The sequence below is a fragment of the Erinaceus europaeus genome, chromosome 16, assembly GCF_950295315.1.
Source record: "Erinaceus europaeus chromosome 16, mEriEur2.1, whole genome shotgun sequence".
In the NCBI taxonomy this organism is placed as follows: domain Eukaryota; kingdom Metazoa; phylum Chordata; class Mammalia; order Eulipotyphla; family Erinaceidae; genus Erinaceus; species Erinaceus europaeus.
In genome coordinates, this window is record NC_080177.1 from 79679013 (window position 1) to 79691645 (window position 12633).

The window sequence follows — 12633 nt, forward strand, 5'->3', positions numbered from 1 at the left end:
TTGTTAAATGGGAATCTGGGGAATGTTATGCATGTACAAACTATTGTATTTACTGTTGAATGTAAAACATTAATTCCCCAATAAAAAATACATTTAAAAAATAATTATCAGACTTTCTTGAAAGGATGGAAGTTAGGGGCCAGGTGGTAGCTCACTCAGTTGAGCTTACACTATATGGTGCACAAGGAACCATGTTCAAGCCCCAGCTCCCCACCTGTAGTGGGGGGAGCTTCATGAGTGGTGAAGCAGGTCTGCAGGTGTCTTTCTCCCTCTCTGTTTCCCCTCCCCTCTCAATTTCTCTCTGTCCTATCTAATGAAAGAAAGAGAGAAAGAAGGAAAGAAAAAAAGAAAGGGAAATGGGGGGGGGACTGGGATATGAGGCTATGATAGGGTCGCATAGCCTGCTCTGGCTGAGCTCAGGGGCCTCCCCTAAGGATGGACAGAGTAGCACAAAGGAGAGGGAGTAGGGCGAGGAGAAAAAGAGGGGGAGAGAGAAAGGCCTGGGGTGTGGTCTGCTTTCTGAAAGCGCCTTCTGTCTCAGGGTCCTCCCTTCCTTCCCGGCCTGCTTCTATCTCCCACATTGGTTTTCTTGTTCGTTTTTTGTATCTCATTCCCTTTTTTATTATTAGTGATTTAATAATGATCAACAAGACTGTGGGATGAAAGGAGTATTAGAAGAACAGAAAGGGAAACACAAAGCAGAATTTGACTGAGTTTAGAGTATTGCACCAAAGTTAAAAAAATAAAACTTTGGGGGGGAGTGGGGGAGGGTAGGTTTTCAGCTCCAGTGTGTGGTGGGGAGGGGGAGGGACCCAGACCTTTGGCGGCAGGAATGGTGTTAGTATATGCTCCTATTAACTTATAGTCTCATAAACCACTATTTCATCAATATGAGAGGGGAAAATAGATCGAATGTCTTGAGCTTTTCAATGCATAAACTACAGTTCTGAGTAAATACTCCTTCAGTGTAAGCATTTAAGGTTTCAAATGAGTAAACTGATTAAGTTTTAACACTGGGCTTAAATTGTTAATGCATTTCTAATAATGACTTTTAAAAAAATATTCAATGACCTATAATCTTAGATCAGGGAGACCAGAAGCTACTGGTCTTGTCAGTATATGAGATAGAGTTATTTGTAAATAGCATTAGATGGCATAAATCATGGTGAGGTCTTATATGGTACAGAAAATCCTATCCATGTGATTTTCAAAGTAAACCATGTTCCCAAATAACTTGGTTATAATAATGATTATCTTTTGTCTTCTTAAATTCTAAGCTAGCAAGGAACCTTCCTCATTCTCTATAAAACCTGTATTTCTCTCAGTCCTGGAACCACACTGGGATTTTGACAGTGGCCCTGGCTCCAGGGAGCATCCTGAAACCCACCCCCACCATGGTATCCCTAAGGTCTTGGGAAATTTGATGCTACCTCTGGGTGACCCAGCAGCACTCCTCTAGGGTGTGGTCCTCGCCTGGGGGAGCTGCTTTGATCTCCTGGGCATCTCACCAGCTCAGACATAGGCCACCCAGGCTCGTAGGGAAAAACCATTTCATCCACCGGTTTCAGGGTGGCCCAGTTTTCCTGGTATCATGACCTTAGTCCACCACATTCCCAGTCTCTTGGGTGGCAGGTTTCCTGCAGCCTGCTGTATGGAAGCCCCCTCACGTGGACGGGGGAACACAGGACTGTTGAGAATGAGAGGAGGGGCTGGGCAGTGGCATGCCGAGGAAAACACACACATCACCAAGCTCAAAGGCGCAAGTTCAAGCCCTTGGTCTCTATCTGCAAAGGGAAACTGTAAGAGCAGTGGAGCTGCTGCAGGTCTCTCTCCTTTCTCTCTCACTTTCCTTCTCAAATTTTTTCTGTCCCTATCAAAAAGAAAAGGGGGAGAGGGAAACCATTGAGAGCAATGAATTTGTTGTGCAGGCACAGAGCCCCAGCAGTAACCCTGGTGGCAATAAAGAATAAACAAACAAACAAACAAACAAACAAATAAGACTAGATGAGGGAGAGGCGGGCAGTAGCACAGCAGCGGGTTAAGCACAGATGGCGCAAAGCTCAAGGACCGGCATAAGGATCCCGGTTCGAGCCCCCGGCTCCCCACCTGCAGGGGAGTCGCTTCACAGGCGGTGAAGCAGGTCTGCAGGTGTCTATCTTTCTCTCCCCCTCTCTGTCTTCCCCTCCTCTCTCCATTTCTCTCTGTCCTATCCAACAACGACAACATCAATAACAACAACAACAATATCCACAACAAGAAAACAGCAAAGGCAACAAAAAGGAATAAATAAATAAATAAAAGACTGGAAGAGGGATGGGAGACATCACAGAGGCAGTCTACCAGACTTTCATGCCCAAGGCTAAAGAGGTCACAGGTTCAACCACCAGCACCACCATAAGCCAGAACTCTGGTTTCTTTCTTTCACTCTTTCTCATAAAAATAAATATAAAACAAAACAAAATTAAATCAAAAGGACTTGAAATAAAGAGCGTTAGGCAAGCCCAGGTCTCCCTTGGGCTTCGCCTCTGATGTGAAGACAGTCTATAATGACTGAGTAGGTGCTGAATAGAACATCACCACATTTCAAAATACATTTATCATTTCAGCATGCATTGGTGGTGATATGCCAGGACATTACCGGGGACTGAAGTTAAGTCTCTGCACTCACAAATTCCAGTGTAGAAAAGGTTTCTTTCTTTTTAAAATTTAATTCATGTATTTTTCTAATTTTTTTAAATTATCTTTATTTATTGGATAGAGACAGTCAGAAACCAAGAGGGTACAGGGAGCTAGAGAGGGAGAGAGGGAGACACCTGCAGCCCTGCTTTCCCCCTTCAGGCTTGAACCTAGGTCCTTATGCCTTGTTTTTTTTTTTTTTGCCTCCAGGGTTATTGCTGAGGTTCGCTGCCTGCACTATGAATCTATGGCTCCTGGAGGCCTTCCCCCCATTTTTGTTGCCTTTGTGGTTGTTATTGTTGTCATTGCTGCCATTTTTGCTGGATAGGACAGAGAGAAATGGAGAGAGAAGGGGAAGACAGAGAGGGGGAGAGAAAGATAGACACTTGCAGACTTGCTTTACCACCTGTGAAGTGACTCCCCTGCTGGTGGGGAGCCGGGGTATTGAACCGGGATCTTTAAGCTGGTCCTTGCGCTTTGCGCCATGTGCGCTTAATCCAGTGCACCACCACCTGGCCCCAGAAGATGTTTCTTGCCACTATCCCCATAGGCAGAAGAGGCCAGTAGATGCTGGCTGGGTCCTGGCAGGGACCACAGCAGCCAGTGTGGATACACTGCTCATAATGAGACCCAGCTGAGTCTCACTGGGAAAAGCACGGCCACAGGACTTGGCAGCTTCTGCCATGAGGAAGTGGAATCCACTTTCTCATGCTTTGATTTGGGGCTGACCCGATGAATTGCCTTGACCAGTAAGATGTGACAATTTCGAAGCTTCCATAACCTAGACAGGAGGGATCTGAGCCTCACAGTGGTCCTCTCCTTCACACTTTGACATGAAAAAAACTACACAAGCGTGTTGAATGACACTAACTGGAGTGCAAAGACACAGCCAACAGCTAGCTCCAATAGCCCCGTCTAGCAGTGAAGTTGCCACCTATCACCCTGCTCCAGCCAGCCCCTCAGACCATGGTAGGCTTGTGAAGGACCCTGGTGAGACCACCAGAATGGCCTTTCTGCAGTCACGAGTGAATAAAACAGGTGCTGTGTGAAGTGACTGTTGTGAGTTGGGAACTATTTGTTACCTAGTGAGAGAAAACGAAGAGACGGGCATTTGTGAAGTCTTAAGACAGTTCCCAGGAAGCTCTTAAGAACCAGTTTCTGGAGTTGGTGCCTAAGACTTAAATATCATATTTTATCAATCTATTTGGTAATTTTTTATTATTAGTGATTTAACAGGGCTTCACAAACTTAAGAAATTTCAAGGCTAAGTCGCACATGTAGGTATGAAACTATACTCTAGGGGGACCAGGCAGTGGCGCACCTGGTTACGGGCTCATGTTACAGTGCACGAGGACCTGGGTTCAAGCCCCTGGTCCCCACCTGCGGGGGGGGGGGGGGGGAAGCTTCACAAGTGGTGAAGCAGGGCTGCAGGTGTCTCTCTGTCTCTCTCCCACTCTATCTCCCCCTTCCCTCTCCATTTCTCTCTGCCTCTATTCAATAATAAATGAATAAATAAGAAACTATACTCTTGTGGTGCTGGGAGTTGAACCAGGAACCTTGGGCATGGAAGTCCAGTGCTCTGTTAGTTGAGCTATTTCCCCAGGTGCAAATATAACATCTTTTTTATATTTATTTATTTTCCCTTTTGTTGCCCTTGTTTTTATTGTTGCTGTTGTTATTGATGTCGTTGCTGTTGGATAGGACAGAGACGAATGGAGAGAGGAGGGAAGACAGAGATGGGAGAGAAAGACAGACACCTGCAGACCTGCTTCACAGACTGTGAAGTGACTCCCCTGCAAGTGGGGAGCCGGGGGCTCGGACCGGGATCCTTACACCAGTCCTTGCGTTTTGTACCATGTGAGCTTAACCCGCTGTACCACCGCCCGACTCCCCTAAGATCATTTTTTAAAATACTTTAAAAATATTTATTTATTTCCTTTTTGTTGCCCTTGTTTTTACTGTTGTTGTAGTTATTGTTGTTGTTACTGATGTCGTCATTGTTGGATAGGACAGAGTACTGGAGAGAGATGGGGAAGACAGACAGGGGGAGAGAAAGACAGACACCTGCAGACCTGCTTCACCGTCTGTGAAGCGACTCCCCTGCAGGTGGGGAGCCAGGGACTCGACCCGGGATCCTCAACACCGGTCCTTGTGCTTCGCGCCACATGTGCTTAACCCCCTGTGCTACCTGTCTGACTCCTGGATCATTTTTTAAAAAATAGCCAATGACTGAAAGAGACTCACAAAATTAAGGGTTTGGTGGTTTACTAAAATAAGTTTATTACTAGTACATTATTTCCCTCTTTCCAATTACTCCTGCTAATGGCCTTGTGTGAACAGGAAGAGAGCAATCAGCAACATCCTTGGACCCAGCGGTAGCTTTAAGGTGTACAGATGGCTCAGCCTGGGTACATATTGCTAAAAGGAAGACGGAGAGATGGGGAGGAGGCACGGTTTGAGTCACTGGAGTGACAAGAGACAAGTGTGCTGACTGTGGGTTATTAACAGACACCAGGACAGACATTTGCAACAAGAGGCTTCAATTAAGCGCAGAATAGTGACACACAGCCAAATCTACACCCCCTGCTCCAAAGACACCTGAAGGGTGTAAAGCGTTGGTTCTGAGTCCAGGTCACCTGGCTTAATTAGCTGCCTCGTCTTTGATGTCTGCTCCAGCTGCCTGTTCCAATTCTGCCCCTGGGCCCAGAGCAGCTCTGCTGTCTTTGAAAGGATGAGCAGTACAACAGTTAAGAAGCTGACCTAGAAGTCTCTCCCATCATTAAACAAACGGTAAAACTAACAGGGAAAGTCCTTCTAAACAAAATCCCAGCAAAGTGTGCACTACTTTTCATCCATGCTAAACATTTCAAATGGTCTTTTCAAGTTAAAACAAATTTTGAAGAATGGAAGAAGTTAGGAAGGCTGGGAGAGAAGGGGTTACAAAGGAAAACAAACTCCAAGGAAGCACTGAAGGGAGCCGCCTCAGGTTGGGCTCTCGCCATGCCCACTGTGAGTAATCCCAGGCTTCCTCTCGGCTGGGGAAAAAGCACAGCTGCAGAGCATAGAACTTGCAAGCGTGTGGTCCTGCGTTTGGTCTTTGGCACTGCGTATGTCAGTCATGCTCTGGTCTCTCTCATGCTCAGAGTCATACTCTGGTTCTCTCTCTATCTCTCTCTCAATAAAATATTTAAGAAAAATACAGAAGCCAGGGAGTCTAGCGCAGCAGGTTAAGCGCACGTGGTGCAAAGCGCAAGGACCAGAGTAAGGATCCCGGTTCCAGCCCCTGGCTCCCCACCTGCAGGGGAGTCGCTTCACGGGCGGTGAAGCAGGAGTTCTCTGTCCCCCGGTGTCAGCGCAGGGCCCCCCTGCCACTACTCCGGATTCTGAGGGCAGTAGCAATGGAGACTCACAGTTGCATTTGGTGGGTCTCCGGGGGAGTCCTCTCCTCCCTTCAGCCGCCCCCTTGTTGGTGAAACAGACTGGAGGTGGTGTCCTAAGTGGTAGGTTGCCGGACTGTTGCCAGCAGCTTGGTCTCTGCCTGGGCTCCTCTTTGTCCACAGGCCACACGTGTTTGCACTCACAGGTGATTTGGTGGGTTCCTGGAGTAGTTCTGGTCCGGTCCTGTTGCGGTCCGGGTGGTCGGTCTCCTTTGGTATTCCTAGTTTACCCAGGAGAGGAGAGAAACCCAGCTGCTACTGCTCTGTAGCCCCACCTCTGGAAGTCCTCTTTCTTCAGTTCTCTGCACAACTTGAATTTTCTTCAAATCTCTGTAGTGGAGGAAATCTTGGCATTTTGGACATGGGTGTTGTGCAGTAACACAAGTTCTGAAGTGGATCCTTATCAATAAGTAGTTCGGTAAGACAATGTTACCTAAGTATTTGCAATATTAAAAATAAAACTTTGCTCAAAAGAAAAAAAAAAGCAAGTGGTGAAACAGGTCTGCAGGTGTCTGTCTTTCTCTCCCCCCTCTGTCTTCTCCTCCTCTCTCCATTTCTCTCTGTCCTATCCAACAATGACGACATCAATAACAACAATAATAACTACAACAATAAAACAACAAGGGCAACAAAAGGGAATAAATAAAAAAAAAAGAAAAATACAGAAGCTGCTTAGTAACACAGAGAGCAGGCAACCATGATCCTAAAGGTCTAACCAGCTTCAGGAGACTCCTCTTGTCTGTGAGCAAATTGTTATCAGACTTCAACAATTCAGGGCAGAGTAGTTTACCTGGGCTAGTGGTAGGAGTGGTGTACGGACAGACACCTGCTGGAAACGGGGAATCTGAACAAAAAGCCATGACACCAAACGTGCAAGAAAACAGAGTGTGTTGGCACCAGCCCAGAATTAGCTCTTGCTACAAGTTCTGGGTGGGCCCCGAATCTCAGCAGTTTCTTTCTCTCTCTCTCTTTTTTTTTTTTACTTTTATCTTCTTTTTTATTATCTTCACTTATTTGATAGAAACAGCCAGAAATCAAAGAGGGAGAGAGACAGAGAGAGATACCTGCAACACTGCTTCGCCACTAGCAAAGCTTTCCCCCTGCAGGTGGGGACCAGGGGCTCAAATCTGGGTCCTTGAGCATTGCAGCATGTGTGGTTAACCAAGTGTGCCACCACCCAGCCCCAAGAGTTTCTTTTTTATAGTTTTAAAAAAAAAAGTTCCAGTTGGGTGAGGACCAGGGCAGAGGCAGTAAAAGGCTTCAAGCTCTCGAGGCCATACAAACACCAGAAGATGGAGGGTGATTAAGCTTGGAATATTTCGATGTCCTGAAATGCTAGTACAGATAATTGCAATTGTTTTACACACTACTTCTCTACCACAGGGAGAAAAAAACAACTGTACTCATGTATCAATACATGGCATGACTGGAGGTGCTTATGATTAGCAAAATAAATGTTGAAGAAATGAAGGGCCAGGGGCCTTTGAACCCTAGTTACACAGGGGACTACCTGAGACTATGGCTCTTTTGTTTTTGCTGTCTGTTTCTCCTAAGAGACGAAGGAGCATTTTATTTTATTTTTTTTAATATTTATTTATTCCCTTTTGTTGCCCTTGTTTTATTGTTATAGTTATTATTGTTGTTGTTGTTGATGTCATCATTGTTGGACAGGACAGAGAGAAATGGAGAGAGGAGTGGAAGACAAAGAGGGAGAGAGAAAGCTAGACACCTGCAGACCTGCTTCACCACTTGTGAAGTGACTCCCCTGCAGGTGGGGAGCTAGGGGCTCAAACTGGGATCGAGCTGGTCCTTGAGCTTTGCGCCACCTGCACTTAACCCGCTGCACTACTGCCCGACTCCCGGAAAGAGCATTTTAAGAGAGCACCAGGAAGGGATAATCATTATAGGAAAGACTTTAGAGGAAGCACTCACACCTGGCAAACAGAAGGTGATCGTGATAGACCAATGAAAAATTGACTTCAGGTGGGATTAAGACAGGTCATAAATTAGGGAAGAAAACTCAAGGAAGGGACACACTTTCCATGATCCCAACACAGCTATTTGTACTTCACTGGTAAGATCTGTTCCTGCACACAGTCTACCTCGCTTCTTGGAAATAAAGTTTGCAAGCCAGATCCTTGGAGTCATTCATGATTCCTCCAAAGTGATATCTGTGAATGGACCAGAAAACTCAGGCCATCCCCTATCTGGATATATATATATATATATATATATGGAATTAAAAAAGAAACTCTGGCTAGAAAACATGCCCCATGCCCAAGGATCCACGTTCAGCCCCCTGCCCCCAAACTTGGGGGGCCTCACCAGCAGTGACACAGTGCTGAGGCTTGTTCTCTCTCTCCTCCTCCCCTACTCTATCTATGCCTCTCAGCTTCTGTCCCATCAGAACAAACAAAGCAAATAAACAGAAAAATAATAACTCAAAAAAAGTAAATTTTTAAAAAAGAACTCAAAAGGAGTTGTGGATACATTAGGATGTTGTTTGTGCCCTTGAGGTTTTGGGTTCTTTGGAGATTAAATCAAGTGTTAGCAGTAGACAGTTCCTTTTTTAAAGCATATTTTTATTTAATATATATTTTTTTAATTTATTTTTTATTTAAGAAAGGATTAATTAACAAAACCATAGGGTAGGAGGGGTACAACTCCACACAATTCCCACCACCCAATCTCCATATCCCACCCCCTCCCCTGACAGCTTTCCCACTCTTTATCCCTCTGGGAGTATGGACCCAAGGTCATTGAGGGTTGCAGAAGGTAGAAGGTCTGGCTTCTGTAATTGCTTCCCCGCTGAACATGGACGTTGACTGGTCGGTCCATACTCCCAGCCTGCCTCTCTCTTTCCCTAGTAGGGTGTGTCTCTGGGGAAGCAGAGGTCCAGGACACATTGGTGGGGTCTTCAGTCCAGGGAAGCCTGGCCGGCATCCTGATGGCATCTGGAACCTGGTGGCTGAAAAGAGAGTTAACATACAAAGCCAAACAAATTGTTGAGCAATCATGGACCCAAAGCTTGGAATAGTGGAGAGGAAGTGTTAGGTGGGTACTCACTGCAAACTCTAGTGTACTTCTGCTTTCAGGTATATATTTTGCACTTGTTTATGGATATGTGTGAACATATGCTCTCTCTCACAGAATCTCACAGATTCCTGGTGTATATCTAGGTTTGGGGACTTTGTTAGAAAGTGATCGAACTGGGATGGAATTAGAGAATACTATGAAAGGAAAGGTCTCACCTGAGTAATGAAGCTGAAGGGTTGTCATTCCACACGTGAAGTCTCTGGACACAGTCTGAAGTGAAGCATGTTGAGGTGGCAATCATTGTGTTGATTAGGTTGCGATTGGCAGATGCGATATTATTTGATATGGATTGGGAGAGGCATGCGGGAAAGTGGGCCCTATCCTAAGGTTCCAGGACTGGGGGAAGTAGAGGCTCCATAGTGGAGATGTGAGGTTCCTGCTGTCTTAGGGTTCAAAAAGGCAATCGATAGTTAATGCTATCATCACATTATTTTGTAATTAGGTTAACTTTGAAAAGTCCTTTTGTTAGGGTTTGCTGTACAGTACCCAGTATCTTGTATATAGCTGTGCTATTGCTTGCTTCTGATCTACTTGGTCTAGGCTTTTGAGAGAGTCCGCATATCAAATACACAGCCTATATATTAAAAAGACTCAGTCTGTGTTTTAAAAACTTTGAGACATACACTTAATTTTCCCCTCTCATATTAATTAACTAGTGATTTATATGACTACACTTTACTAGGAGTGTACATAAACACCATTCCCACCACCAAAAGACTGTGTCCCATCCCTCCCACCCCCACCCCCCACCGGCCCAGGAAGCCGCATGTCTACCCCTCACCACAGGGTTTTTACTTTGGTGCTCTACTTTCAATTTGGTCAGATTCTGCTTTTAGTTTCCCTTTCAGATCTTCTTTCTCAGCTTCTGTTGATGAGTGGGCACAATTCATAATAGCTAAAACCTGGAAGGAACCCAGGTGCCCAACAACAGATGAGTGGCTGAGAAAGCTGTGGTATATATACACAATGGAATACTATGCAGCTATCAAGAACAATGAACCCACCTTCTCTGACCCATCTTGGACAGAGCTAGAAGGAATTATGTTAAGTGAGCTAAATCAGAAAGATAAATGTTTATATATATTTTAAAATTTTTATTATCTTTATTTACTTATTGGATAGAGACAGTCAGAAATCAAGAGGGATAGAGAGGGTGTGAGACAGGGAGACACCTACAGCACTGCTTCACCACTTGTGACGCTTTCCCCCTGCAGGTGGGGACTGGGGCTCGAACCTGAGTCCTTGTGCATTGTAACATGTGTGCTCAACCAGGTGCACCACCACCCGGCCCCTATTTATTTATTATTTTTTAAAGGAAGTCTTTTTTTATATTTTATTTTTATTTTATTTTTGAGAGAAATGCAGAGAGAGAGAGAGAACCGCCAGAGCACTGCTCAGCTCTGGCTTATGGTGGTGCAAGGGATTGAACCTGGGACTTTGGAGCCTCAGGCAAGAGAGTCTCTTTACATAACCATTATGCTATCTACCCTTGCCCTTTATTTTTTTTAATATAACATTTATTAATGAGAAAGATAGGAGGAGAGAAAGAATCAGACATCACTCTGGTACATGTGCAGCCAGGGATCAAACTCAGGACCTCCTGCTTGAGAATTCACTGCTTTATCCACTGTGCCACCTGCCGGACCACAGCACTAGACAGTTCTAACTTTTCCTGGAGCGGACAAGCAGACATCCTTGAGTTAATCTGCAGACCTGGAAGTGTGGCAGAAAGACTGAAGATTTGGATTCTAGCTCAAACTCTAGCACCAGTAGGGGATTAGTTTTTACAAGTTGAAAGAGTGCCACCTAGCGACCACTATGGTTACTTACAGCACGACAGAGAGAATGGTGTATTTATTCCTCGATGCCACATGGTAGCGCAATTCGGCTACTCTTGTCTGTAAGAGGACATTGCAGGGCCAAATCATGAACTAAAAGCAATAAAATAGCTCTGGCTATTGTGAACCCCCCTCCCCCGACAACTGTAGGGTTGTCATTAAGCAGGTCTTCTTGGGTTGTTTAAATAACAAAAAAAAATATTTTACTTCTCCAGGGTTATCACTGCGCTTGACGTCTCGTCACCCAATCTGGTCCCCTACGCCTACACTGAACTTCTCTGTTCCAGTCTCTTGGAAACAGAGTTGGCAGTCAGCTGAGGTCAAGAACAAACACCTCATCACAGACCCCTGCGAGCGTCCACCCGGCTTTGACCTAGCACGTTATGATCGGGCCCTCCTCAATCGCTATGGAACAGGCCATGGCCGGTGCGCTGCTATGTTCCATCGCTGGGGAGCCAGAGACGACCCGAACTGCCCCTGCGGCTCCAGACAGACTATGACCCACATAGTCAACGACTGCCACCTCTCCAGATTCAAAGGAGGTCTCGAAACTTGACATCAGGCTCAACCTGACGCTGTTGACTGGCTACGGAAGAAGGGCAAACGCTAGAAGAAGAAGTGCCTGCACTATGAATCCACTGCCCCTAGCAGCCTTTTTTTTTCTTTCATTTTATTGGATAGGACAGAGAGAAATTGAGAGAGGAGGGAGAGCTAGAGAGTGAGAGAGAAAGATAAACACTTGAGGGGCTAGGTGGTGGTGCACCTGGTTAAGCTCATATATCGCAGTGTGCAAAGACCCAGGTGATGGTTCTTCATTCTCATCACAAACGCATCAGGGAGTCATTTTTCAGCCATGTGGAAATAAAGAAAAGTAAAATGAAGGCAGTACAAATTGCCCATACTCTGTCAGATTTGGATGTGCACAATTCATCATCATAATGCATAAAGGTTTTCTCACTACTTTTTTCATTGTGATATGAGCATCATTAAAAAAGCTCGTGATGGGGCCGGGTGGTGGTGCACCTGGTTGAGCACACGTGTTACAGTGCGCAAGGACCTGAATTCCAGCTCCCGGTCCCCACCTGCAGGGGAAAGTTTCACAAGTGAAGCAGTGCTGTGGGTGTCTCTCTGTCTCCTCTATCTCCCTCCTTCCTCTCAATTTCTGGCTGTCTTTATCAAATAAATAAAGATTTTTAAAAATTTTGTGATATCTGCTACCAGGATGCAGATGCTATGAGGATTCCATCCTGACTTCCCTAGGCAGGTGACCTCACCAATGTGTCCTGGAACCTCACCTCTCCAAAGCCCTGCCCCACTAAGGAAAGATAGAAATAGGCTGGACCCAACCACCAACACCCATGTTCAGCAGAGAAGCAATTACAGAAGCTAGAACTCCCACCTTCGGCACCCCATAAAGAATTTTGGTCCATCCTCCCAGAGGGATAAAGAATAGGAAGCTTCCGGGGCCGGGTGGTGGCACACCTGGTTGAGTGCACATGTTATAGTGCGCAGGGACCCAGGTTGGAGTCCCTGGTCCCCACCTGTAGGGGAAAAGCTTTGCAAGTGGTGAAGCAGGGCTGCAGGTG